This window comes from Empidonax traillii, unplaced genomic scaffold (genome assembly GCF_003031625.1).
Source record: "Empidonax traillii isolate 1590-97213 ecotype Southwest subspecies unplaced genomic scaffold, ASM303162v1 scaffold116:size1738432, whole genome shotgun sequence".
Classification (NCBI taxonomy): domain Eukaryota; kingdom Metazoa; phylum Chordata; class Aves; order Passeriformes; family Tyrannidae; genus Empidonax; species Empidonax traillii.
This window is the reverse complement of record NW_020955309.1, coordinates 321,341-348,316: the sequence shown is the minus strand read 5'-3', so window position 1 is coordinate 348,316 and position 26,976 is coordinate 321,341.

Sequence of the window (26,976 nt, the reverse complement as noted above, 5' to 3'; positions counted from 1 at the left end):
CACTGAGCTTGCTGATCTTGGAGCTTGTTTCACCTCAATTTCTGACAAACTCGTCCTGCTATTTGGTGTCCAGCGACTGCTATGAGCACAGATTCCTCTGGGCCACACTCTCAGCCACACTGAGAGCCAAATGTTCTCATTTCTCAGTGCTATGTGTGCAAGGTTCCTGTGATAAGTCACAGAACCAAAACTTGGCAAACAAAAGTCCCAACCCTTTTGTTTTCCAGGCCTGAAAGAAAAGCATTTAAATTCTGACACATTGCATAGGACAAAATGAAAGGCAGGGAAGTGAAGACCACCTTAAGCTCAGCTCAAAAAGGATTTACTGCTTTATCCCCGTATGTACTGAAATAATGACATCTGGGTCTGAGCCACCTGTTTTAGGGCATGGAGTACCTTTTGCCTGGGAATAATTGTAACTGACTTATGAGAAGTGTTCAGGATCCATCCTATTCTTTGTGGAAAATACAGCTACATATCCTCTAAATCCCATTTTTATTTTTTCCAGTGTTTTTGGGAACCAATGAGTGGCTGCATCCCTTTGGTGTCAGAAGGTCCCTTAAGGTCAGCATTTAATTTATTTAAGAAGACCAAATGACAGCAAGGCAGACAAGTTTTACACCTCTATGCAAAATGTTGGTTTTTTTCCTTAAAACAGGACAGCCACCACTTTGTTTTACAGATGCATGCACTGCAATAAAGGCTCTTTTAGACATGTTGGAACCTGGCTTGCTGGTAATCTTCATATAGGCTGTTTGGCCATATCAATAACTGCTATGAATGATGACCCTCCCCATTCTGTCCATGTGTTCACAAGAAGGCCATTTTCTGCCAATATCATGAAAAGTCTACTATTTCATGCAAGAAAGGCAAAGATCAGCATAATGTAACAAGCTGATTGCCTCTCATTGTTCTGAGTTCTAAGCCAACATACCTCCTTCTTTTACAAAATATTTTAAAGGACAGATATTGGGAGCCTGGTGGTTTTTTATTACATTGTTACACAGCAAACCTGACAATTTGCTTTTATTGGCATCAAAAAAAGAGGGGTTTGAAATCCCAGTTTAAAAACAAACAAACATACAAACAAACAAAAACACCAACAACAAAACCAAAGCTGAAAATCGTGGAGTCAGTGAATTGTGGGAAAAGTGTGTGCAAATGTGCTGTATAGATATGAGTTTTGTAGATAACTTAAGGCTAAATCTTCACCTGTAGGCATCAAAAACAGCAACACCATAAACTTTTCCCTTCACTTGAGTTGCTTTTGGATCATGCGTTGTGTGGTGTGGCCTTGGTTCAAAATAGTAGCAGAAATGTCCTTAATTAATACTTAGCCCTGGAAGGGAAATAAAAAACCTGCCCCCCCCCCCAGTGCCAAAATCAAAGAAATCACAGTCACAGTTGTGACTATATTAAGGCATTTGTGGCAGGAAATCTACATTTTTAGTGAGTTTTTCTAGAGCAAAAGATGAGTTAATGGGGTAGAATTTCAAGTTATACATTAAAAATAAACACCTGGCAAATCGCTGCCACATCTGGAGCACACCACAGTATTTAAATTACATTTGGCTTGTCACTCTCTGTTGCACAGCAGTTATGGCACAGAAAAGGATAATTAAAAGCAGCAGGTTACCATGGTATTTAATGGACTGCTGTTGAACTATATGTGTGTTTGTGATCCAAGAGAAAACCGTTGGGCAAGTTATGGCTTTGGAGGAGGAAGGTGACGTTTATGAGTGACAATGAGTTTATTGAGCCCATTTATTTACCTTATGGTCTGAGGCAAGAAGCAAAGACTTTAGAACGTTGAAAGCAATAGGAATCATAATGCAGTTATGTTAGGAATGTGCTTAAAGCAGAATAAATTGTGTCTTGGCTAAAGAGAGATCCAAAATACATACGTTAACATGCCATGATATCAGTTACATCAGCAAAGGCTCTGAGTCACCAAATAAAGAAGGGATTGCACGTAAAAGAAAGTTGGCTACTGAAAAAAAAAAAAAAAAGAAAAAAAGAGAGCTCAGGCCTCATCTCAGGTACAAATGGGTTAATCTCTGGATCACAGACAACAAAGCAGAAATTCCCTTTCATTTCCCAGCAGCCTCCTGTGATGTGCTCATAACTTTCATTGTGAACACACAAAATGTGATCGTGTGTGTGTGTGTGTGTGTTTGGAGGTTTTTGTTGTTTTTTTTAGTTGGGATTTTTTTGGTTGGTTGGTTTGGTTTTGTTTTTGTTTAGTCAGTTTTGGTTTTGGTTTTCATAATTCTTGACAACTGAAATCTCTCCTCCTGCCTGGTAACTGTTTATGACCACATTCCTGGAGAGTAAAGCAACCTTTTCAACTTTGATAAAGTCATGTTTGTTGTGAGCTTGTTGCAGTCTTCATGTGAATGCTAGGAGCCATGGGGAAATTTAAAGACTTTCACCACTGCCTAGTATGGTCCAAATAATAGTGGTAGGTAATGTTTGTTCAATGTCTACAAATAACAAATGAGTGCTCTTCTGAGTTTTTATTCAACATTTCCTTATTTTGCATTTCATCTAAAAAGCAACATTTTGTCTCAAGCTGGTAAACACCTCAGCTTCCTTTTGTTCCAAAATCTTCCTGGTAAATTAGCCTGTGGTAATGGAGATAGTAGTATTCTAGCTCCATTGAAACCCACCAAGTGTTTAGGTACTGTGTTGGTACTAGGTTGGCTGTTTCCTGAGATACCTTGAGACAAGTGTGGTTTTGAAGTTTGGCTTGAATTCTCAGTGTGTGCCTTGATTTCTGAAGCCATAGGATGCAGTTCTGTTATGTGTTCTTGCTGGGTTTTTTGTATAATTTGGCAAGTAAGAAACTTTGTTTTGTTACCTAAGTCTCCAGAAGTTGAAGCTGAAAGAATGAAAACCAATTGGTAAGAAGGGACTTGGAGTTTCAACTCTATGATCTAAAAGATTCAGGCAGTAGGAAATCATGACGATGTGACAGGAGTCTGTATATAAACTGAAACACTCCTGTAATAGCTAGTGAAGACATTTCTCTGAAGTTAATTAGCAGGCACTAAATGAAGTATGATCACTCTGCATTGCGAGAGGCAGAAATTTCTTCCTCTCCATGGGCAACATGGCTTTCCATGACAGGGGAGAAAATTAGATATAGGAGATGGAGAACGGAGATTTAGCCCTCACTTTTCCCATCCCTGTCTCCTGGCAAAATTGAGCTAAGCAGCTGCAGAGAAAGAAATGGCCACAGAGATAATTTCTTCCTTCAGGACAGTGCAATTACATGCTGCTTCTCACTCCAGGTTATTTAAGAATTGACAATAACCTGGCTGTGCTTTTTCTTCTGTATCTGGCTTTTAAGATACTCCAGGTCCTTACAATACCATCTAAGATTCACACTTGATGGTGACAGAAAAAATAGGCAGTTGGGGATACATAATAATATTTTTCTTTTACTTTGCATGGTCTCACATCGCATATGTTTGGTTTGAGTGGGAGGAGGGAGAGAGAGAGGTGGTTGGATCTGCAGATGGTGATCTGTTATTTTTAAATTAATCATAAACAAGTTTTGGTTGGGATTACACTAGACACGTCTTGTGTTTCATCTCTACATAGTTGTCTTCCTGATAGACCAGTTATAGAGTAACATTGCAAGTCAATTAAAAAAGTGCTAATTTTTACCTTAATGTAACCCTTAGACATATGTTTACCTCTGAATTTTCTACTAAAGAAGTGTTTTGGGTTATTTGGCATAAGGATTCACTCAGCAACAGTATCTGCCTCCCTATCCACAGCAATACCAAAAATCAATATCACGTGAAATATCAGATATCTTCACTTACAGTGTGTGTGCCAACTGAATTCACTCAAAGTAGTAGAAAACATGGGCCAAATTCCAAGATCCCACATTAGAACCTTGGTGCTGCAAACCATTGCTCATATGAAAAATCCTCTAACTGTATGAATATATTTCTTTGTCAGCAGATTATTTTCACACACCTTTATTACACATTACTCCAGGGAATGCCTAATGTCAGGAATAAATACTGAGAAAAAAAAAAAAAAGTACATTTAGTTCTGTAGAGGTTAGTAAGTAACAGAACAATCTAGAAAAACTAAGCTTCAATTTATCACCTGTAAATTTCACATCTCTATGCTTTATTTTAGGATAGTTTTTTAATACTAAATAAGCTATAACAGAAAGAACTCTAACACTCAAATCATATCAAATAGACCAAAGAGAGCAATAATCTAGCAAAACAATTTTCTGTTCTGTAAGGCTCCACATTTGAATAAAGAGAAGTATGCAAAACAACCAATTCACAGATGTGGGAACAAAGGCAAAAGGAGAGGTTATGGATAGCAGATAACTATTTAAATGGAAAACCATTTCTCTTTTCTATAAAAGAAGCAATCCAACATTTCTTTTCCATAGTGACAGATCTTTTGCAATTAAATGTACTGTTAAGTTTACGTGGGGGAAAATCCCCAATTATATCACAATAAGACATCACAATGCTTTATTTGCTGTGATTTATTTGGTGGTGTTCATTGACTGAACATTATGCCTCAAGGCTGTGTGTTTATTTCTTCAGTCAGTCCCTGGGGGAACAACAGTTTCTCACTTCAGATTATAATCAAATGCTCAAAAGTTTTGATCCTCCATGTTTTCATCTTGAGACCAGATCCCTGAAGCCAAGAGGAACATTAATAACCAAGGTGGCACACAGGACCGGTGATCACTAATCTGAACACAGATGCTCTGGCTTCTAATTTTATTCCTGTCACAGATATACCTTATGACCACAGACCTACCACATTCCTTCTGTATTTCTACTCAGTTTCCTTGGTCATCTCTGCTCAGTTTTCAGCTTTGGAGTGAAACAGTATTGATTGCCAGAACAGGCCAAAGGACTTGGTGATGTGCAGAGTTTAAATTCAAAGATTTGTGCTTCTAAAATCCATGTATTCAGTTAATTAACATTCACATAATACACTAATCTGCAAATGGGAGGTTGTTTCTAGGAATTGGGGCAGTGATACTAAGAAAAGGGAGATTCAAGTAGAGTGGTGGGCTCTCTTAGGGGCTTTTTGTTTCAGTTTTCTGGGTATATCTGTTTGTTTTAATAGATATCTTTCTCTGGATCTCTCTACTGGGTAAGGGGGCTCATTGTGGGGAGCAGTGTGAATATGTGTTATACAGCTGATATTGAAAAAACTCTAAGTAGTACATCAACTCTTTCTGTACTTTTACAGAGCCAAAAAGGAACACAAAAATGCCATGGTATAATGATCTGGCAAATGACAACCAGATTGAAACATCTCTGTAGTTAGTGCCTAGAAAGTCCTTAATATGCAGCAAATGAACCTAGCTAAGTGCCTTGGTTTAAGAGAATCTAAACTATTCTCTGACTGCAATTAACAAAAACTCAAGAAGTTTCTTGACAAAAAGTCCTCAATACTAGTATTTCCAAAATGAATCATGTTTTCTCTGCTTAGAGCATTTCCCTTTTGCACAGATTCCTGTTATCAAATACATACATTCTCCTGGGGAAAGTGCAGAAATGTAAAGCTGTTTAGTACTTTATGCCTGCTGGGAATGAACCATAATCTGATTTAGATGAAGGTTCTGGAAGAAGCTAAAATCTCAAGTTTATTTGCCAATTCGCAAAGGATGACATTTGAGATACTCAGAACTAATTAGTCCTGCATGAGAATGCTGAACGCTATTCTGCTGCCTGACATCGTGAATGGAAAAAAATTGTATGAAAATAAGTTTGATTCATTTTACACTGATAAACCTTTATTTGCAAATATTTCAGTGCTGGTAAGGAATTTGATAGCATTATTATCCCCTTGTTGATCAGGGAAACTAAGACACAGATGACTTTTCAGAGTTCATCCAACAGGAGCATTTCTACTTAGTTCTTTGCACTGCCTTTCTTTAAGAAGCAGTGATATTTACACTGGTATTTTTCAAATTTCAATTCAATCTCCAAAGTCCCTTTGAAGTCAATATAGGCTGAGTTACCAATTAAAATTAATTGCTCTACCTTGACATGCATTATTTTATGGGGATTATGGCAAAGCAGCTCATGGAGATGCTTTGAAAGTAGAAGCCAAATCAAGGCAGACCCAGCTGTTCACACATAAGAGGCCAGGATGCTCTGCTGAGGAAAGGATTCCTAGGGCCCATGAAGTTCTGGAAGCAGAAGAGCAGAGCAGCAAGGGAAGAGGTGAACAGAAGTTGTACAGAAAAGGGAAAGAAGTAGGGCACAGGGAGAGGAGAGAAAACAAAAGGAATATTGTAAAATAAAAAAAAAAAAAAAGGGAATAGAAGAAAATTAAGAGAAGCAGCAGAAAAACTAAAGATGCAACTGCAGAACATTTTGGTATTTGTGACATAGCTATATGTTAGCTGAGAAAAGCTCCCTTGATGTTCCAAACAAAATCCCCCACCTCCCCAAAGTGTCAGAAAATGGGTTTACCTTTATGACACTCGAAGAGTACTCCTGGGCACTGGTTTAAAAGCAGCCTCCACCTTCAATTTGCAATGAGCAGTTTCTTGAGATGAGACACACATTTGTGTCAAGGCTTAAAAATAACACCAAGGTCATGAGTTTGATCACCTTTTGATCCCTGTATAGGCCGTTCATTTAAGAGTTGGACTCTATGGTCCTTCTGGGTCCCTTCCAGCATAGAATATTCTGTGAACCTGTGAAACTGCAGGCGTGTGGAGTTAATGGCTCTTGGGAGCAAACTGGGCTGTGACAGGCAGGGACAGAATCTTGGGCTCCTCTGGGAAGCACAGATGGCACCTGTGAGATCATTGAAAGCCAGACTGAGCCCTGCATGCCACCAGCACGAAACAGTGGCTCAGTTAAATCTCTGTCAGCTTTTTAGTTGCCTCAGTTCTGTTGGGTTTTGCCAGCTTTTGTTTCACTGCTTTTGTTTGGCTCTACCTTCAGAGACTGGTATTTTGATCAAATTTCTTTCTGCCAAACTGTGCTCTAAAATCTGTACCTGGGGCTCCTGACTTCTTTTTTTTTTCAGTTTTCCTTATCCATTGTGAAGCAGTACATACAGTCATGGGGGGAAAATGTTAAGCTCGTACATTTAATCTCCATTGTGTATTTGTAGAAAAGGTATTTTTACTCTTTTTTCAGTAATATAAGCTAGTATTCACATTTAATGTTTTACAATATCCATATTGAGCAAAAAATTAGTGATTTATTATCTGCATTTTGAGTACAGTGGAATTACACAGAAGATTTTAAATTCTTTGGATCTGACTGTTCATAAAATCAGAGTTCCACAAATCAACTCTATAAAAGTAATTACTATCAATGTAATGGCTTGTAAATCATGCAAAGATTTCAAGGAATACATCAGTGTGAGGAAATTAACACCAGAGTTGCCTTATTCTGAAATGAAGAAAATCAGTTACATTTGAATAAGACTTCTGTGATTCATATTAAGGGGAAAAACAAACAAACAAACAAACAAACCCACAAGCATAATAAAGGTTATCAGCCAGAAAACCTGTTTTTATTCTTCTCCAAACCCGCAGCACATATCACCATCATAAAGTGAGAGACTCAAGCAACTCATTTTCATTCCTGTGAGTAGAGACAGCATCTGTAAGCTCTCCCTACCATATGACTGAACTACTTCAGAAATACCTGCTACATGCTGGGAGAAGAGTTTCCCAAGCACTTAAGTGGTGGGAGTTTTGAAATACAAGAGTTTCTTAAGACATTGAGACCTTAGGTCTGTTGATCAAGAGAGTGCACCTGAAAACTTCCTTCTGAGCTAATGCCTATGACGTCCGCTCTGATCCTGCACCAGTGTAGCTGGAAAGCCCTGAAATTCAGGTGAAATCCATGGCCAGAACATTAAAGCAGACATTGTCTTTTGTGTCAGGGCAGATAGTCTTATCTCTGCATAAGGCTGACGAAGACAAAACGAGGTGGGTGATGGATGCAGACATCTTCACTTCTAAAGGATTAAAAAGACTTTTTTACAGAGGTAAATCTCAGTAATCTACTTTTCTTACTGAGGACGTGCACTCTCCCTCTCTCTGTATGCAACCCCTTTTTCAAGGCTTAATCAGAAATCATAAGGTCACAGCTTGAATTATAAGAGGTTCATTCCCAAAGTGAGGGCCTTAAGCATGCACTTTTCCTTTATTTGGAAAGCTTGAGCTATTCAGATGTTGAAGAAGTGATTTTCTCCACTTGAGGAAAGAAAAAGAGAGAAAGAGAAAGAGAGAAAGAGAGGAGGGGAAGGAAAAGGAAGGGAAATTGAAAAAAATACTATTAAAACATTTTGTTAAAGGGAAAACAAGCCCAACAACAAACTGTTTTACAGTCCTCTTTTTTTTTTTTTTTTTTTTTTTTTTTTTTTTTTTTTTTTTTTTTTTTTTGCAGATTATCTGCATGGCCAGGCAGAATTAGATTTAATCTGAATTTTAAAAGAGTCTTTTCTTGCACTAATATGAGACCTTCAAACAAGGACTTCCTCCCTCTTGGATGCACATTTTTCAACACAAAGTAGAAGCTGTTCCCTGGTGTATGATGGTAAAAGGTTTACTTAAGCTTGGATGTGTGAACCAGACTTTTGTGTTCCACTACTACTGCAAACTATTACTGTTTTTCCACTCTGAGGAATGTTTCTTCCTTTTATTTTTAACAGAAATACCTCTCAACACAATAAAACAACATATGAAAAGTCTTTAGTCCCATCTGTTGGCTTTTCTACTTATTTCCTCTTCTTTCTACTGGATACCTACACAATGCTTTGCTTCTGTCTGTAAACTTTTGGGAATCTGTTTTCCCTGTTTGCTTCTCCTTTTGAGGAGGTGCTTTCTCTTTCAGATGCTGGGCACCATATTTTTTTTGAGAAAAGAAACCATTTCTTAAGCAGTATATAAAACTGATGAGATCTTAAAGAAGCCTCTTCCCTACTTCCCTACTTAAAGAAGCCTCTTTCCTACTTCCTCCCCTTCTGCACTTGAAATTGAGATCTCAAGACCAGAAAAACAGTGTGAAATGTAGAAAGGGAGTAAAGGAAGCACAAGTGGGCATGTCTGAATGTAATCTGGTTGTATACTCACTTTAAAGAATGGTCAAGTTTTCAAAAATCAAAACCGATGCAGAGTAACACCTGTAAGTCTGAGCAAGCTTCTGGTTAATTGTGCTGAGGTGGGCTGTCACTCTTATCTAATGCAGAAACATGTCTTTGGAAGGAAAAATATATTGGTAAATAAGCTGGAGGAGCAACAGCAATTTATTAGGAGCTGGCAGTAATTAACTACACATAGTTTAAGTGAGGCTTAACTACACAGTAAAGTTATGACACTGCCTCCAGATTTGATGCTAAGAAGGCAAGAGGAAGTTTTAAAAGAGGCACTGGGATGCTCCAGATTTTCCATAGGACTTGAAACTTAGGAGGACTTGAAATACTTAGTATTCCACTTTGATAAAGGAATAAGTTCTCTAGATGCATTACACTGGCTCTTTTCCCTTTTTCCTCACTGAAAAGCACCATTATCTTTGTTATTTGATTCATAATTGCAAGGATTTCTCAGGTTTTTGTTGGTGGCCTGACTTACCTCCTGTTAGTGAGGAGGTTGCTGAATCTGGACCTCACTGCTAACAACTAAGCATGGGAAGGAGACCTACTTGTCCTATAATGGATTTTCCCGGTGGAGGGGTTTTTAATTCGGTCACCGCAACATCTGGTGCTCTGTAGAACCCCTGTAGCTGCTTAGTGAACAGCACTTTGCTGTAGAAGTGCTTGTACTGGAACTATCAGCATCAAATCCCAGATGATGCAAGCCAACTTTCCAAGCTTAGAAAATAATCCTGCTCTCTCCCCTTATGCCCAGCTTTACTATAAAGAACAAACATCTTCCCAAATTATCATTATTATTTCCTTTTTGTGCTGGGGATATGCTTCAGACAATGTCTTATTCAGGATACAGTAAAAACAGGGGCCTGCAATTGAAAGTGAGGGCACATGTGGTTCCTGCTTTGAAGGCTGTGCCAACCAACTGGTGAAGGCAGGTGCAAAAAACTGCCATTATCCCAATTTTATAGATAAGAAACCAAGATGCAGAAAGATTGGTTCCCAATATGAGCCGTGTATGAAAGGAACAGAGATGAGTGGGGGTGTATTTTTCATGACCTTTGGAAAAGAACAAAATATACACAACAGATGCAGTCTCCGTTTTGCTTTTGTTATCAAATCTTACACTTCAGAAAAGATGTGGAAAACCTGATTATGAGAAGAAGGGTGTAGGCAAAAGCATACCAACTATTTCCTTCTGTATTCTGACTTTAAATACTGAATGTGCATGGTTCAGGCCTTGTAATCCCGAGGGCTGCTGTAAGAAAGGGAAAAGACAGGACCATATTGCAATAGTTTGCTGTGAGAAGAACATGGTGCATGAGCTCTCCCTGGTGGGATCACAAATGCCTACACCAAAACAAATGTGGCTGGTTGTGCTGTATTTACTCCATAACTTTCCTCCAGTATGCCTGTGGACCATGTACTCACAGGGGTCCTTTTCTGGCAAGTAATTAGATGCAAGGAGAATTAGTGATTCAGTGAAGGAACTTAATTTTGAGAAAAGTGCAACTCAGCTTCTCTATGACCCTCATGGACTCTTAGGATTTCTGAAATGCTTCCTTTCCCCTGCCTGCAAAAATTATGAAATTTTATTTTTTTTCTCTTCTGTTTAGAAGCCACTTCCAATTATCTTATCATTGCAGTTTCTCAGTGTTATTCATTTTTATCACGGTTTTTTGTTCACATGAATGCCTTTATGAAGCAGAGATCTTTTCTTTGCTCCAATACGCTAACAGATAGTAAATAATAATAATAAGTGAACCAAAGCTCTTTTCCAGCACTCTGAATCCCAGATTTGAAAAAAAACAGTGTTTGGAACTGACTATGATTTTAGATGAAGGATCAGTCACATAAGGTAATGTATAGATAAATCAACAGATCCCTTGTCACTCATTAAAACCCTTGCTAGTTTTTTTGGAACTGTGATTTATTGGTGGTTCTGCAGAGATCATGCCCATCTCTTCCTAAAATCATATGCAATTTGTGGGTGTACTGCCTTCAAGAGAACGAAAACCGCCAATTTAAGGCACAACACATTAAAATTAGAAATAAGACATATGTATTAAAACCAGCAGAAGATTAATCACTGCATTAACTGATCTTGAAAGGGGCATGTTCTCCATCTCCTGGAGTTGTCCAGGCAAGCCAGAATACTGTCCCAGAGGAAGACTTAAGCCCACAGCTTGTGCTGTTGTACTCCATATAATAATAACTGCATGGAATTCCCTGGACTGGCTGAATGAGTTAACGGTCTCTATGGGTTTAAATCTATGAATATATGAATTACAAAACCTTAAAAAGTTGGGCAAGATTTCTTAAGAGTTATTTATGGCACATGTGTGCTGAAACTGCACAAAAGTTTCTTCCCCGAAATCGAAATTAGTTTTAGCAACTGTTTCCAAACACAGCTTGTTGTTGATTTTCTTTGCAGTTGGATTAAATTGTATTTTTTCAGCTCAAGACTGAACTCTTTGAGGTCATATTTTCAAAACTGTGAAGACATTTCATTTCTACAAAGTAGTGCAATCAGATGTTTAAGGTAATGAACAAGACCTAGGAGCATCTGTTCCTTAAATAACTATCTTTCTATTTAGTTGAACTGCATTTATCATAAACCTTCAATTAAAATAATTACTCTGTTATAGCATTAAGGTAGTTGAAGAAAAGTTTGAATTATACTGAGTGTCTACATTTTTCTCTTTCTTTTCATCCCCACTGACATTTCTTTATTTAAAAGCAGCATACACAGACACAAAAATGTCTTCCTTTTAAAAAATTAAAGCTTATCTGTTTTCAAATATATCTTTTTTTAATGTCAAAGTCTAAAACAACTTGATGAAAATAAAGATCCAGTCAAGTCCTTTATCCATTGTCAGCGGAAATTTTCCCATTGACTTGAAAGTATTTTGGAGAAAAGGCTTTCAGAGTGCTGGTTTTAAATTAAATTATTGTCTTCTGTAATATCTCTGTGACCTAGAGAAGAATCCCTAGCAGTTTTCTTTGAAAGTGAACCAACATTTCCCACACATATCCAATGCCTGAAAAACTACATGTGACCTGATGTTCAGCTCAGCCCCTTATCAGATATCAAACTGTCCTCCTAGGTGGGGTGCTGCAAGAAGGGGACTTATCCAATGGAAACAGTCACTTCCTGGTTTAAATACGTATTTTAAAAAAAAATCCAAGTTTTTTTGTGGTTGTTTGTTTGTTTGTTGTTTTGTTGTTTTCTGTGGGTTTTTTCTAAGTTCTCTTATTTAAATATTTGACTTGAATGAGTTCAGCATTGACTGTTAATACACCAAAATCTTGGACCAGGACTGAAACTTATCAAAATACCAACCTCAAGCCAAAATTCCAATGCCATAGCATTTCTAGGATACGAAGCCATGCATGGTAACATACCTATTCTCAGATGCAAACTCCTCTTACACCACCTAGAACCTCTGAAACAGACCAGCCAGTTAGTACAGCATAACAAGGCACAGAGAAGACAGGACCATTTGAACAAGGTTCTGTGTAAACCTGATTTGCTGTTAGCTAAAATCCTAACTTAATTCTCAGGTGCTTCTCTAACCTAAAATGTTTTCCTTCTTTTACTTCTTCTAATGCCTAAAAGAGGGGAGCACTTCTTTCCAGACCACTCCAGGACTCTGAAAGCTGTCAGGAGGAAAATGAACAAGAAAACATGTTTAATTGTCATATGGGTTTGCTATACCGCTGTATATGACAACTCAGACTGTGAATAGCAGTATATTTGAATAGTATGTGATAGGGCATAAAAGTACCAGCACCAAAAATTCAAGAGGACATCTATACATAGTTGCAGAGACAGGAGAATCTCCTTTGGGGAAGAAGCAATTCACTTTTATATTTTGAGGGGAATAATTATTTTCCTTCTTTAGTTTGTATGCATACTATACCATATTATCCCTGTACCAAAAAATACAGAATTTATTAGGTATTTTGTCTGCTCTCCAGTACATTCTTGCTGCAGAACAAGTATCCCACAGTTCTGACACGGAAGATGGAATGTCAGCTATGTCTATTGCCAAATATCATCTCTTCCATGACCAGCGCAAGGACTCATTGCATTGCCTGCTGAAGACATGGGCCTCCATAGGATTAAGGGCCTTTCTGTGCCAGCCCAGCACTCACTGAACACCAGACATGCCATGCACCAACCTCTGTGAGCAAAGAACAGGGACACAAAGATGGAGAAAACCTTTAGACACTCACACAGGACACATAAAACATTCTGTCTTTGCTGTGTGTTCCTTTTCAGTGCCTTCCTATCAGGTAAGAATCAAAACTGATAAAAATACCTTACACATTCAAATACTCTAGCCAGCTATTTTGTTTATGGTATACAAATTTGGCAGAAAATAAATCCCCTTGTTTTACAGGTGGTCTTCAGAAATCAGAGGGGCTGGATATAGCAGGGCTTGATTTCTGATTGTAAGCAATTTGACACTGTTGATATTCAACAAGAATTTTCAGAAGCACCAATTGACAAATAGTGTAATTTACCAGTTAGACCCTGTAGGTTTGGCCAAGTTCAATAACTACTTGGACAGTCCAGATTCAGGAATAGTGAAGTTTAATGAGGTGAGAATATACATAATGAGAGAAAATATAGTAACAGAGATCTCTTAGTGAGATTATATATAGAGAGAGACAGATAGAGATATATATGAATATTCCTGGGTCTACTCCAATGCAGTTGGAGGTGCAAACCTCATCTAAAGTTGTTCCTTTAGGAAAGGAAGGTGACACAGTCCATTGAGACATCCCAAGTAGGCAGAGCTTTTTTCCCCCTCTGACTTTTTCTGCCCTGAAGTCCCCCCTTTTATACTATACATTTTTGGCCCTTTCCAATGGGTTGGAACAATCACATCTTACAGGTGGGGTTTGGTGATTTGGTCATGCATGTATTACATGTCTCATGTTCTTCCTCATTCGCACTCCAAGGGGTGTGAAAGTTGATACGCAAATGGGGCTTAACGAGGGTCTTGGTTATCCTACACTTGACACAAGAGATGGAATAAATACTTTAGTCCTCCATCTTTGCACCTCTGCTCCCAGTGCCACCTCTTTGACTTAAAAATCCATGTTTCAAAGAAAACATAAGGTTTTTTCTTTTATGCTCTTGTTGACATAACTGAAGTACAGCCACACATGGGAATTGAATACGTGTTACAGTCTCAGAAAACTTGCACCACAGAATAATCCAGAGTCTGGATTTATGGGGCCACAGAAGAAGGAATTGCTTATGCATTTGAAGCAATAGTAGCACATTTTTAGTGGGAGAAGTTTGGCGGGAGCCAGGACATCTTTTCTGATGCACCACATAATGGAACAGAATGGCTCAGATGCTGGACCAGGACCATCCAGTGCTGTGGTAGCTGATAAGGCAGCCATTCCCGCCTATGTGTGTGTGTATACATCCATATGTACACACCCACAAAGAAATATGCAGACTTTTATTACGCAAGACAGAAAAGATGCATGGCTTTTTTATTACTTTTTAACCATGTGCTGTCTTTCATAGGAGGTACAACTGACAGGATAAGAGATGCCTGTGTTGAAGTGTAATCATAAATAAGAAAAATGTCTGAAAAAGGCAAAACTAGCTATCATGATACTTGGGAGAAGTGTCACTAAAGAATTCTATACTAAGAAAAAGTAAGAGGGAATATTAAAAATAGAGAGTAAACATATTTTTTGTATGAGTCTGCTTTCCTTCCCTTTACCCCTCCCTTTCCTTTCTTCAACACCTTGTTTTTAATTTTCACCCTTATGTACTCCATGAATCAACCAAAATGGAATGATACATTTTGTTTTGCCCTCTCTTCCTCATTCATTTAGAAATGCTAGCCTTCATTTTTAATGATATTTTGCTTTGATACCTTTTAATTAATTACACATAAGATTCTGGAAAACATCAACATTTGATTCAGAGCTAAAAATGTATAATTAGCAGTTATGTTGGAATATTCTTCTAGTATTTGGTTCCTTTTGCCCAGCAGAAAGAGGAAATACCATACAGGCACACTTAGGAAACGGGATAGCCGTGCTGGGAAGTCCCAGCCCTCATGAAATCTGTGGGACCTGAATTTGCTTCTCCCTGTTTCTTTTGCACAAATCAATTTTTTAAAAAAATTATAATATTTTTAGGTGTCTTCAGCAAATTGTTGCAAAGTGTCCTGGAATACTGTTCTGGGAGAACTGCTCCCTGGATTTCTAAATGGTTATGGTTGACTCTTCTTCTGTTACTTGCATTCATTAACTTAAGCGAAAAGATGACACAGAGCACTTGGCACTTTTGCAAATGTCTTCTTCTGCACATATCCTCTTGTGCAAGATGAGGAAGGAAGAAATGAAGGCTTGACTCCCCACAACACTCATTTCTCTTTATATCAGCCTGACTGCAAGAAGGGATATTCCCTTCCCTCCTATCCAACCTTGGCATTCTCTAGATAGAGGTGTCCATTTTTACCCGCCTGTTCATGGTGACAAAGCACTTCTGCTAATCCTTCTTGAACACTTTGCTCTGGCTACACAACCTGTATCACATCAATGGAGATGCCTTTACATTGTTGGAGCTACAGTGTCATGGCCTTTTGTGCCCATGCACCCCAGTCTCAAGGTCTGATTTGATTTTGGTGTTGCTGTGCCACCTTGAAAAGAGCTTTTTGAGGAAGGAACATGAGAAGGCTCCACCAGGCATGTCTTCTCCCTCTCTGGAGCTCTTTGCCTGATCTATGCTGCAGTCATCACCATGCATGCTGATGTAAGATGTTGACCATTACTCACCAACTTGAGTTCCTGGCTTGACTTTGGACCTATTCCAGCGGCTTCCTTGGCCTGACCCAGGTTGCTGCCACCACATCTGCCCTGCTCTCCTGGCTTGGCCACCACAATAGGTCCATGCTGGAAACAGAATGGTGCCATCCTCAGATCCAGCTTCCCTCGCCTTTCAGAACAGCCGATTCCTGACACATGGCTCTGCAGCTGTTTTCTGTAACACCCACCACCACCACCCAGGGACAGGGCTGGTTCATTGTTCTGCCTCTCCACAAGAGCTGTGCCCCATGGAATCCCACCTATAGATCGATGGGGTCCATCCCCTTTTCTGCTTGATCAATTGAGTCCATCAAACATGCAACACTTAGAGCACAGGGTTGCAGGTTTCTGTGTTATACAGCCCTTAATCTTCTGTTAAAACAACTGGAATGTTTCTTCCTGAGTTAATTCCCACCTGCCAGAAGAGTCAGCCCATCTTGTCTGTGCTTGCTCTCTCCATCTGCCCTGGAGCCTGGCAGATCCCACAAGTACTCCCTAGGTGGTCCCGCTCCTAATCTCCTTCTAGGACAGACCTGCCTTTAACCTCAAGCCTAGCACACTGTTCACTGGCCCGGAGTCAGTTCCAGGCTGTTTTCCAATAAAACAACCACCCCTGTGATTTACTGATATCTCCTATTGCGACATTTCAAGATGTCTCCTCCTTTTCAACCCCAAAAGATAATATATTGCAAACACATTAATAGCTAGACACACATTTGTGCAGAAAAATTACCAGTTCCTTCTTCAATGGGGTTTACACAAACTTCACTTGTAAACAAAACTTTTAAAACTATTCTTTAGAGTAGCTTTTTTGAATGGGCTTGCACTGAAAGCAAGACATGGTGGAAAAAAAGTCCATTTTTCTGCAGATGTTAGAGGCTGATGCCTGGAGGCTCAGCATGTCAGCTGTTCTTTGTGACATGAGGGATGTCTGAGATCACAGCCTGTCCCTGTAGTGGTGTGAGAAAGCTTAAGCCAGGCAGGAACGTCTTCCAAACCATTTGTATTTAAAAGTGATGATAATAATAGTAATATTCTGTGGAGGCTTCATAATGTGCCCATCCCATCTGGCCTGGTTTGTGTTTTATTTTTTTTTTTAAGTTCTTAAAATGTTACCGCAATTGGGTGGATCAGACAGGATGGCAAATCTGTCTTAACAAATCACAAGACTAGGAAGGTGACTTGGGGATACCTTCTCTTAAAGTCATTCTTTCTCAGTTATCCCAGTTTTGAGGCAGAGGGTTGTCTGGACAGTCAAGGGAAGCAGCTTGAGAAGAGACTATCCCTCTCAGCTATAATGCTGCAGTGTAGCTTAAATTTTGCTCTGCTGACTTGTGGTATTTTCTTGTACCTTTGGGAGAAGAAATGTCTGCTTAGATTACATACTTGTCAAATGGGCAATGTCTGCCTGTCAATGCTAGCTTCCTCCACTGAAAATATCCTAATTAGGGCAAATTGCAGCAATGAGCCCTAATTCCTTCAGGCCTGTCCCAGCCAGATGCTGTACACCTCCTGTGAACTGAACAGCAATAGGAACCAACAGCACTCAGTGTTGTATCAGGCTGTGTTCTTTGCTGGCTAAATGAACATGCCATTCAGCATTAAAAAAAAAAAAAATTATATACATTATACTGAATTTGTATCAGTAACCTCACATCCTCAGCCAACAGGGAAACTGGTCAGTGTGTCAGCATGTTCTGATATTGTAAATCCCATTTAAATGTGCTTAACCACCTCTACAGTCCTTGTCACCCTCTGATAATGGTGAGTGATAAAATTCTCTGATAGGCAGAGAAATGTGAGTGGCACTGGTGAACTATTAGTGATTGTACAAGTAAGGTGGTGCTGTTTCCCAGACCATAATGCCTAAAAGAACAGATTTTGAGAAAATCTCTGGAAGAAGGTTGGCACTTCCAAATGTGAAAGAGATTAGGATTTTTAAGACAAACTTTTTGGGTATTCCCTTCATGCTTTGAGTAGCTGAACAGAATTTACCACTTATACACTGATTTTCAGTCCTACAGAAGGTAGAGGGTCAGTCATGACCATTCTGAGCATGAAACCCCTGCAAACGTATCCTGAGCACAGCAGCCTAAACTTCGTTCTCTACAGATAAATATGTCAATATATCCAGTTTCCTAAGAGCAAGTGGCTCATTTTCCACTTTGTTTTACATTTAAGATACATTCTGTAGGCCTAACACTATCTTTTTAAAATACACTTTTAAATAAGGAAGCAAGTTCAAGACCATGCCAAGAAGATATTAAAGCAATTTTGGTATTCCTTCTGTCCTTCTCAAATTCCAGAAGATCCTTAGACAGATTTCCATCTTCCTGAGATTAATTAGAAGTTAAATAGCTGAACATCCTAAGGATGATGTCCTCTGTTGTCCAACGAATTGTCCTGGTTTCCACCCTGTTGAAGCCTATCTGTCTTGAAGTGGCAAAACCAGTATTTTCCATTATTCCACCCTTGTAAACTGCTGAGCTGCAATTTTTATCTCACACAAAAACAAGTATGTTAGATATCCACAGTGCTTGAAATTTTGACTGTAATTTGTGTCACCAGGGTGGCTGGTTTCATGTAAGAAATTTTCTATGAGCTTCAATTGCTGGGAACCTCCTACAGCTACAGGCTGATGGCCCCCATGGCTCACACAGCCTGGGACAAGGCTACCTTGCCTCCATCTAATTTAATATAATGGTCTGTATTCAGCATTCCTTGTTTTCACATGTATCCTGACTCCTGCTTTAGCCACCTTTTCTCTGCCAGTAGAGCAGTGGCCTGCCTTCTGTTCATTATACATGTTCTTTTTTTTGCTACAACAGTTTTAAAGATGGACAAGCGTTACTTTTACAGAAGGCACTTTGACCTTTACTAGCACTGGATCCTACAGTTCAGTCAAGTTAGAATGCCTGTGAAGACCAGGATGATCAGAAGAGCAGAATAAATCTTTCCTCTACATGTTTTCTGTTAAGAAATTTGTGAAGCAGCCTGCAAGCCTCATGCTAATTACTGCATTTTTTAAAACAGAATATCAAATATATTATAGTCCCAGAAGGTGCAAAAAAACCCAGTAATATGTTTTTTCTGACTGAGTCTGGAATAACCTTATGAAATCTTCATAATTACCAAAGTAAAATGGAGGGGGTGATGTTAGAGTATAGGGAACTAGTTATGTTCACTTGCTTTCACAAATGTTTCTCTCTTGAAATCATGAACTGAGGAGGTACATTGTTTGATTGTTGTTGGCAATATTTGAAAAACAGCCATGGTCACAGTTCACTGTGATTTACAAGCTGAAGAAGGCATATATTGACATATGTCAGGGAACTTTATAGATATTGAATCTGCACGTATAAGTCCTTTTTTTTGGCACAATATCATATTCTGGTAATCATGCAACTCCAACAGCCTTACGGTTGAGTCCTATCAAATTTTGAATGATCATCACACATTGAGGTGGCAGGATTTCACTCTTTACAGAGAACAAAATTTAAATTTTTTTTGGCAACAACTTCATGAATGGTATTTATAAATGGTATACATTAAACTGTATCTTCTCTCAAAGTAAAGACTGCTGATTGCTTTCAAGACAGTCTTGGTTGAGCTGGTTGCTTGGAAGTTATTTTCACCAAATGTACTCAAATTACTAGAAGACAGATGGATGTAAAAGACTTTATTCCCATGAGCTTTTTGTTCTTCTCATATTGACCTCTCTCACTCTTTTTAAATTTGCTGCAAATTGTTGGACAGGGTGTCCACTAAGCAGGAGAAATATCAGGGAGGTGGGAGGGAGAGAACTGTGTCAGGACTTCTTTGAACTGGTGACACCTGCTAGTTTTTGCAACCTAAGGGTGGTTTTCCACTGTCTGCAAGACCTTCTGTTAGCTTATGGGATAAAGCTTTTTCGCAAAACCAACAAGGAGCATAGAGTAACAATGGCAGAACAGGGAACTCAAATAAAATCCTGTTCTGGCTGCTCCCAGGCTCACCCCAGGGCCACCAGGCAATCAAAAGCCCATAGCATAGCCCCAGGAGCCCAGGAGCAGGATGGCAGGCAGGAACACAAACCAAAGGCTTCTGAAGACTGACCCACCTTGCCTAAAACAGCCCCAGCTGATGCCCAGCGTGCAACCCACCACCAACAGCCACGGGGTTGAGATGACCTGGGGAGGAACAGGAGTGGTGAAATGAGGGGCACAGTGGCAAAAAGAGCTGGTAGTAGTTGGCTTGTGGGTGCACTTGAAAGCCCTGCATCCAGGCAGCTCAGCCTGTCCCAGCTGCTCACCTGAGTCCATTCTGAGACAGCTGTGTGTGTGTGTGTGTGTGCACTTGTGTGGTCTGACTGCACCACCTGGGGTCAGAGGCTGTGGGAGAGCCCAGGGGCCAGAGTGCAGTGACCACAGAAGGTTTGGGTGTGCACTTAAGTGTGCAAGGGCCAGTAAGGATCATGATGGACTGGAGAACAGTCTGGGATCCAGCAGATCTCTGTGAGTGAGAGCACAGGGGGGCTAGCTATGGGGCAGGAGAGTCACAGCCAGCTGTGTGTGTGTGTGTGTGTGTGTGTGTGGTGTACCTTGAGGGCTGTATGGCTCTATACCAGTAGCTGGGAAGACTGGGACTCAGGCTTATCTCCTCGGTAGACTCAGGATCTGAGCCATCTGGTTCACCTGTGGAACTCCATCCTGCTCTGCTGGAGAGGGGAACAAGGTGAGGCCCTCAGTGCTGCCTGCACCTGTGTGAGTGTCTGGATATGTGTGACCTCTGTGCCCAGATATGTGTGTAGGTACATATGTGCTGTTCTATGTGTGTCTGCCTGCTGAAAAGTGTCTCCAGTCTTGCTGCTACCTGGACTCAGGAATGTCTCAAATGGACTCAGGGGAGGCTGAGCAGCCTCCCCTGTCCCAGACTCTTGCCTCTGGCAGAGTGTATTATCCCCTTAATGTTCCCAACAGACTTACTTTTTTGTTGTTGTTGTAAAAAAACAAACAGTCAAAGATGCTGAGCGCTCCCATCAGTTCTTCTCTGGAACTGGAACATGGCACACAGGGGCAGAGGGGAAATAACAACATCCTCCAGGAAACACTATTTGCACATCATACTAAAATATGGACAAATAGCTGGATATGATAAAGCAATAATTTTCCCATCACTGTTGTAAAATGTGTTTTGTCCAATGTAAAAATCTGTATCTTCCTTAAACTACAGCATAAATTATTTTGAATTCATTTAAGACTTTTTACTTTCTTTCTTGTTTTTTTTAATTTTGTAAAGGTAGATTATTATTTATATATAAGCACAGGTGATTGCAAATGGCTACAAACTGACCCTCCTTTCTCAGAAGCCACTGTTTATTTATCAAGGTGTAAAGGTTTGTATAGTCCAGGTAATGATAATTAATAAAATTGAGAAGCTCCACTGACATGGATACAACTGTAAAAATAGAGTGTACACCCACATTAGAGAATGCTAATGGGTTTTACCTTAATTTCTGATACTTTTAATGATGTCTTTTATCAAAGCTTCTCAAAGTACAGTGAAACTTCAGTCAGATGAAGATTCAAATTATGGAGATTGCACTGAGATATTACTAATTTTCAAACCAGAAAATACATGTTTTCTTGAATGGCAAGCTTTCTGTGGGACTTGTTGAGGTATCTGCCTATGTGTATTTGTATATGTTTATACAGACATATATCTATACATATGCATATCTCTTCAGGTTTTGGTAAGAATTCCTTTCATCTCTTCTGCACATAGGCAACACATGTCCCTGATTAACTCAAGCTCCCGGAGTTCAGATGCACTTGACAAGACGTGGACTCCTCACCAAATGAGAAACTACAGTTCTGTGTTTGGAAGTCATTACACATCTATTTCTTATATGAGTTACAGCATGACTCAAACAGAGATGTAGAAACTGGTCTTGCAGCCTAAATGATTTTAGATCTCTTTTTTCCTCAAGTCAACATTATTCCATTTAATTTTAAAAAATGGCTTTACCCACATTCAGTCTTGCAGTAAAATCAGTGACAGTCAACTAGAAAGGACCTTTTTTTCTCTACTTTAGCTACAGAAGTAAAATATAGCTAAATAGCTAGTCTGAAAAACAATATGACATTTCAGCTTGTGGATGAGGACATGTCTGTCTTCTGATGGGATCTTCATGAGCACAGACATGTAGAACTGCTGTTTCCTTCCTTCCCAGTATGGAAGCAGCATGTCATTGTTCTGACATGCTGTTTGAAAGGGAGAGTTTCTCTTTAGACTTTCAAAACCAGTTGCAAAACCTGCACCTTTAGAAAAAAGTATTTGTCATTTTAAGAACCACACTTAGAACCTTGAATCTCTTTATTATTAATTTCTTACACCAAAAAAAAAAAAAAACCACATAATTTATTGAACATCTCACTTTAAACATCTGAGTGTCCCATATGTATTTTCTCTCAACTCCAGAGTCAAGAAGTGCTGTAGGACTCTAAAGACCTAAACTCTGCTTTGTCTAAGTGTGCTACCCATGCATATTGATGTTATGAGCAGCATTGTTTAAAACTCAAAACTAAGTGCATCACTATTCAATACTCAAGTGCATTAGCAAACTTAACATGAGAGCAGTCATCTGTTTGCATTTCCTTTCTTCATGTCTGCTTTTACTCCACAGAAATCAGGGTTTAGGTGAGACCAGCTCTGTATCCTAAATGCACTGCACTAACTGCAAGCTCACAGTGGTGTGGAAGATCTTACTATGGAGTGCAGGAAAATGACCATCTTCAAGATCTGAATTCATGCAGTCAAGGATGAGAAGTCTCCTGTGGTGGTCCCCTGCCAGTTGAGATTCCTTCCTATTTCCTTTCCACCCTTTTAGTTTTACAGTCTCTATAGCTGAAAAGTGTATTGTTTCCAAAGCATTTCTTTTCTCTCTCACTATCTCTCTTTTAACTGGGTCACCTAATCTGTTATGGACAGGCACTAGAGCCATAGGAAAAACAAGTATTGAAGTCATTATCTCTGCTTATGCACACTACTGGGGGGGGAGGGGGAGGGGAAGGAAGATAAATTCTCCCACTGTTTTGACTTTCACCCATAATAAAGCATGCTAAAATTACTCTTTTTAGACCTGGTGTATGTTAGATAAGCCTTGTAAGCCCTGCTCTGGCTTTTGTCCTACTGTCTGACACCTTATTAGCCTAAAGAAGACATATGGGATGGCTCCCCTGGCAAGGGAAATGAAGATTAATAATGAGCTCCATTAAAGGTATTCTCTTTCTGTCATTCATATTTTCTTCACTCAATTTTCCTATTAAAAGTGAAAAACAAAGACAAGGGCTGTGCACTTCTCAATTTTTTCCTGCAGTCTCTGTGGATGGCTGGACATTTCTCAGAAGAAAGATCCTCCGGCATCAAAAATATTTGATCTTCCATTTTCATCCTGAATAATTTTCCACATCAGTAGAAGAAATAAAGACTTCTTATCATGACTTGAATGCATGCATATCAATTTCTTCAGGACACAATGTAATAAATCAGAGGCTTTGGGCAAGAAATCCTGTGCCAGTGGTCTCAGAGTTCATGTGCTCCCTATGTGGCAAAAAAAGCAAGGCAATTCTTCCATAATTCTCTAGTTATTTAAATGGATTAATATGCCAATGTGTTTACAATCAGTGCAAGTACTACTTACATGATTTTTTTTTTTAGGTTAACAGCTAGACTTTTAAAGTATGTGCTTAACTCTGCTCCCATCCAAATTAATGAGTCTTAATTGTTTTTCTGAATTAGCAGGTGAGTAATATGACCTGTGTACTTTAAATGTACTTTTAGAGTGAAAATTTGTGCCAGCCTTGTTATAAATCCATTATAAGTCCTGTAAGCCATAATAATTTTTTTATTAAGCCATGCATTTTTTTATTAAGCAATGACACAGCTACTATAATGTAAACTGAAGAAGAGATTACATCACAAATTTAAACAAACTGTGAAGGTAGAATAGTAATATTGAGAACAACATACTAGGTAAAATTAAGTGCAATCAAATATTGTTTGCATAATGACACTAGCAAGCAAAACCCTTTTGGTTATTTTCTAGTATTGTGGTTATATTGGTAGCATTTCTAAGTATGTTGAAAAATGTTATCTCCAGGAAGTGGTGGCTGAACTAAAAGACACCTAACGCAGGAGCATTAAGTACTATCCAGGTAGAAAGCCATTTTGTGTGCATTTACATTAGAATTGATCATTCAGGTGAGTGAGAGCTCAGTGAGGAAAAGCTCTTAAAAAAATCAATGTAACTAAGATCTGAAGGCAAATTATAAATGAATTTTTGTTATCCTCTCTGTCTCAAAAGGATGTACACCCCTAGATTGTTTGACAAAGAAACAGAAGAAGAAACTACTCAAATTGTTATTTTAAAGAGAAATTTGCTCTTGGTGAATTGTGTCACCTTTGTCAGACATATGAGATAAGCAGAAAAAAAGGAACCTACTGAGAACACAAAATATTAAACCATTGTTTTTCTTTCACTGGATTTAATTTAAAATTTTGGTGGTGGGGCAGAGAATTTTATTCATGTTTTCTGCAGGAAAAGTAATACACTGATAATGAAAACACATTCTTACACTGATACTAGCATTGATCATGGAAGAGGAAGAAAAGGCAAAATAGGAGAGGTGTAAGAAGTGGTAGAACATACATCTGTGAAAGTGCAGCATGAAGACTAGTATTTGACTACTTGGTGTCATTGTAGCATATGATGTTTGTAATTCTTTGCCCATCTCTAGTTGCTGTTGTTGCTTCTGTTGCTACTGGACTAGTTTTTTATTTATTTATTTTTATCGTGGTCATTGCTGCTATTTTTAATCAAGAGTGAAAGGCAGCAATCAAACTGGCAGTTCCTAATAGCCCTTCAAATCTCACAATTAATCTTGTCGAGCATTAAACAAACAGCATAAAGCCTTGGGCACCAAACTGATTTGTGATAAGCTGATTCAGAGATGGGTGCAACTTGCACAGTTCAAGGTTTGGAAATCTCTTAAATCTGCTAATGTAGCTACTGGTGAAGTTAAGTTCACAGTTCCTCTTCCCTTTACATCTACACCCTTTTTCTTCCTAAAAAAAGCTGTCTCCTGACACTGACACTTCTGTACACATCTTTCTCTCAGTGACACAGACAACGTTTCACACAGAAATAGTTCCATTTGAAAACTACTCAGACCATAAACTCGTTTCAGGCAGTGATTGTCTCTGTGCTATGTACGGTGCATGAAATGTCAGGTTAAGTTCCTGTCTTTCCTAATGCTTCCTAGGTATTACAAAAATGTGCCAAACTTTCAATGAATTGAAGAAAGAAACAAAGAAAAAGAAGAAAATGTCACTCTAAACTGAGAATATCCTGAAACTGAGGCTAGCAGATGAGGGTAAGCTCTACCAGTGAGGGAGCAAAGGCATCCCTTAATTCCCATGTGTAGCCAGCTGCAAAATTACTTTTTCAAAAGTTATAGACACACAAATGTTTTGGAATGATTCTTTAACAAATCTTTCTAAGCTCTTTTCTCTGCTGTCTTTCCATGCATGTTGTGGTGGGTTGACCTTGGCTTGTAGCCAGGTGTTCACCAAGCCACCCTCTCTCACCCCCTCCTTAGCAAGACAGGGGGAGAAAATAAGATTAAAAGCTCATAGGGACAAGGAGATTACTCCCCAATTACTATCATGGGCAAAACAGGCTCAAGTTGGGAAAGATTAATTTAATTTCCTGCCAATCAGTAACACAGAAGGATAAAACAACTTCCCCACCACCACCATCCCCCTTCTTCCTAGGTCTAACTTCATTCCTGACTCCTCTGCCACCTCCTTGACAAGGGGCACAAAGTAATGGAGGTTTTGGTCTGTTCAGAAGACTTTGTTTCTGCAATACCATCCTCCCCGTGCCATCCCCACACTTCAGCATGGAGTCTCTCCCATGGGAGACAGTCCTTCACTAACTTCTTGGATGTGGGTCCCTCCTACAGCCATCAACTCTTCAAGAACTGCTCCAGTGTGAATCCTCTCCATGACGAGCAGTCCTTCAGGAGCAGACTGCTTCAGGTTGGGTGCTCATGGGTGCCAGGAGCCCTGCAGGGGTTGCAGCTTCCTTAGGGCACATCTACCTGTTCTAGCATGGGATCCTCCAGGGGCTGCAGGGGCACAGCTTCCTCACCATGGGCTTCACCACAGGCTGCAGGGGAACCTCAGCTCCAGCACCTCCTGCTCCTCCTTCCTCACGGACCTTGGTGTCTGCAGGGCTGTTTTTCTCACATTTTTGTCACTCCTTCCTCTCACTGCTACTGTGCAGTGTTTTTTACCCTTCCTCATACAGGCTACCATAGAGCTGATATCACTGATACCAATGGGCTCAGGTTTCCCCAGGTGGTCCACTCTGGAGCTGCTCAACACAGGGGCATCCCATGGTCTTTTCTCATAGAAGCCACCCCTGCAGCCCACTCACTACCAAAACACTGCCAGCACATCTGTCTTTCTGGCCTTAGTTGTTTGCTGAATGCATATATCTTTGCACTTCACCCCCACTGGTCTCAAAGTAAAAAATATAAAACTGAAGACTGCAGTTAAAATTAATATTACACATATTAAGGGACTCAAGTTCCCTAACACATAATTTCCTTGTTTTCAGTTTTGCCTTCAAACTTTGGCAACGTTCTGTTAAGTTGCTAAATTTATTTCTATCATCAGTCTCTGCAGGGGAGGCTGAAGTGAGGGATTAGCCATTGGCTTGAAGGCCATTAAGATGACCAGTGTTCAATTAAGTCCAGTTTCTAAATTACATAAATGAATCAATACAGTGTTGGCAAACATACAGCCTCTATGAAACTAGTCAAATGGGTCACAAACAGAAACAAAGAATGCTTGTAATTATCTTACACTGTTGTAGTGAGTCAATTAACATACATCCCAAGCCATGTTAATGTGGCTTTGGAGAATGTTAATTATATGAAAATGTTAACATATTTTGATGATTTG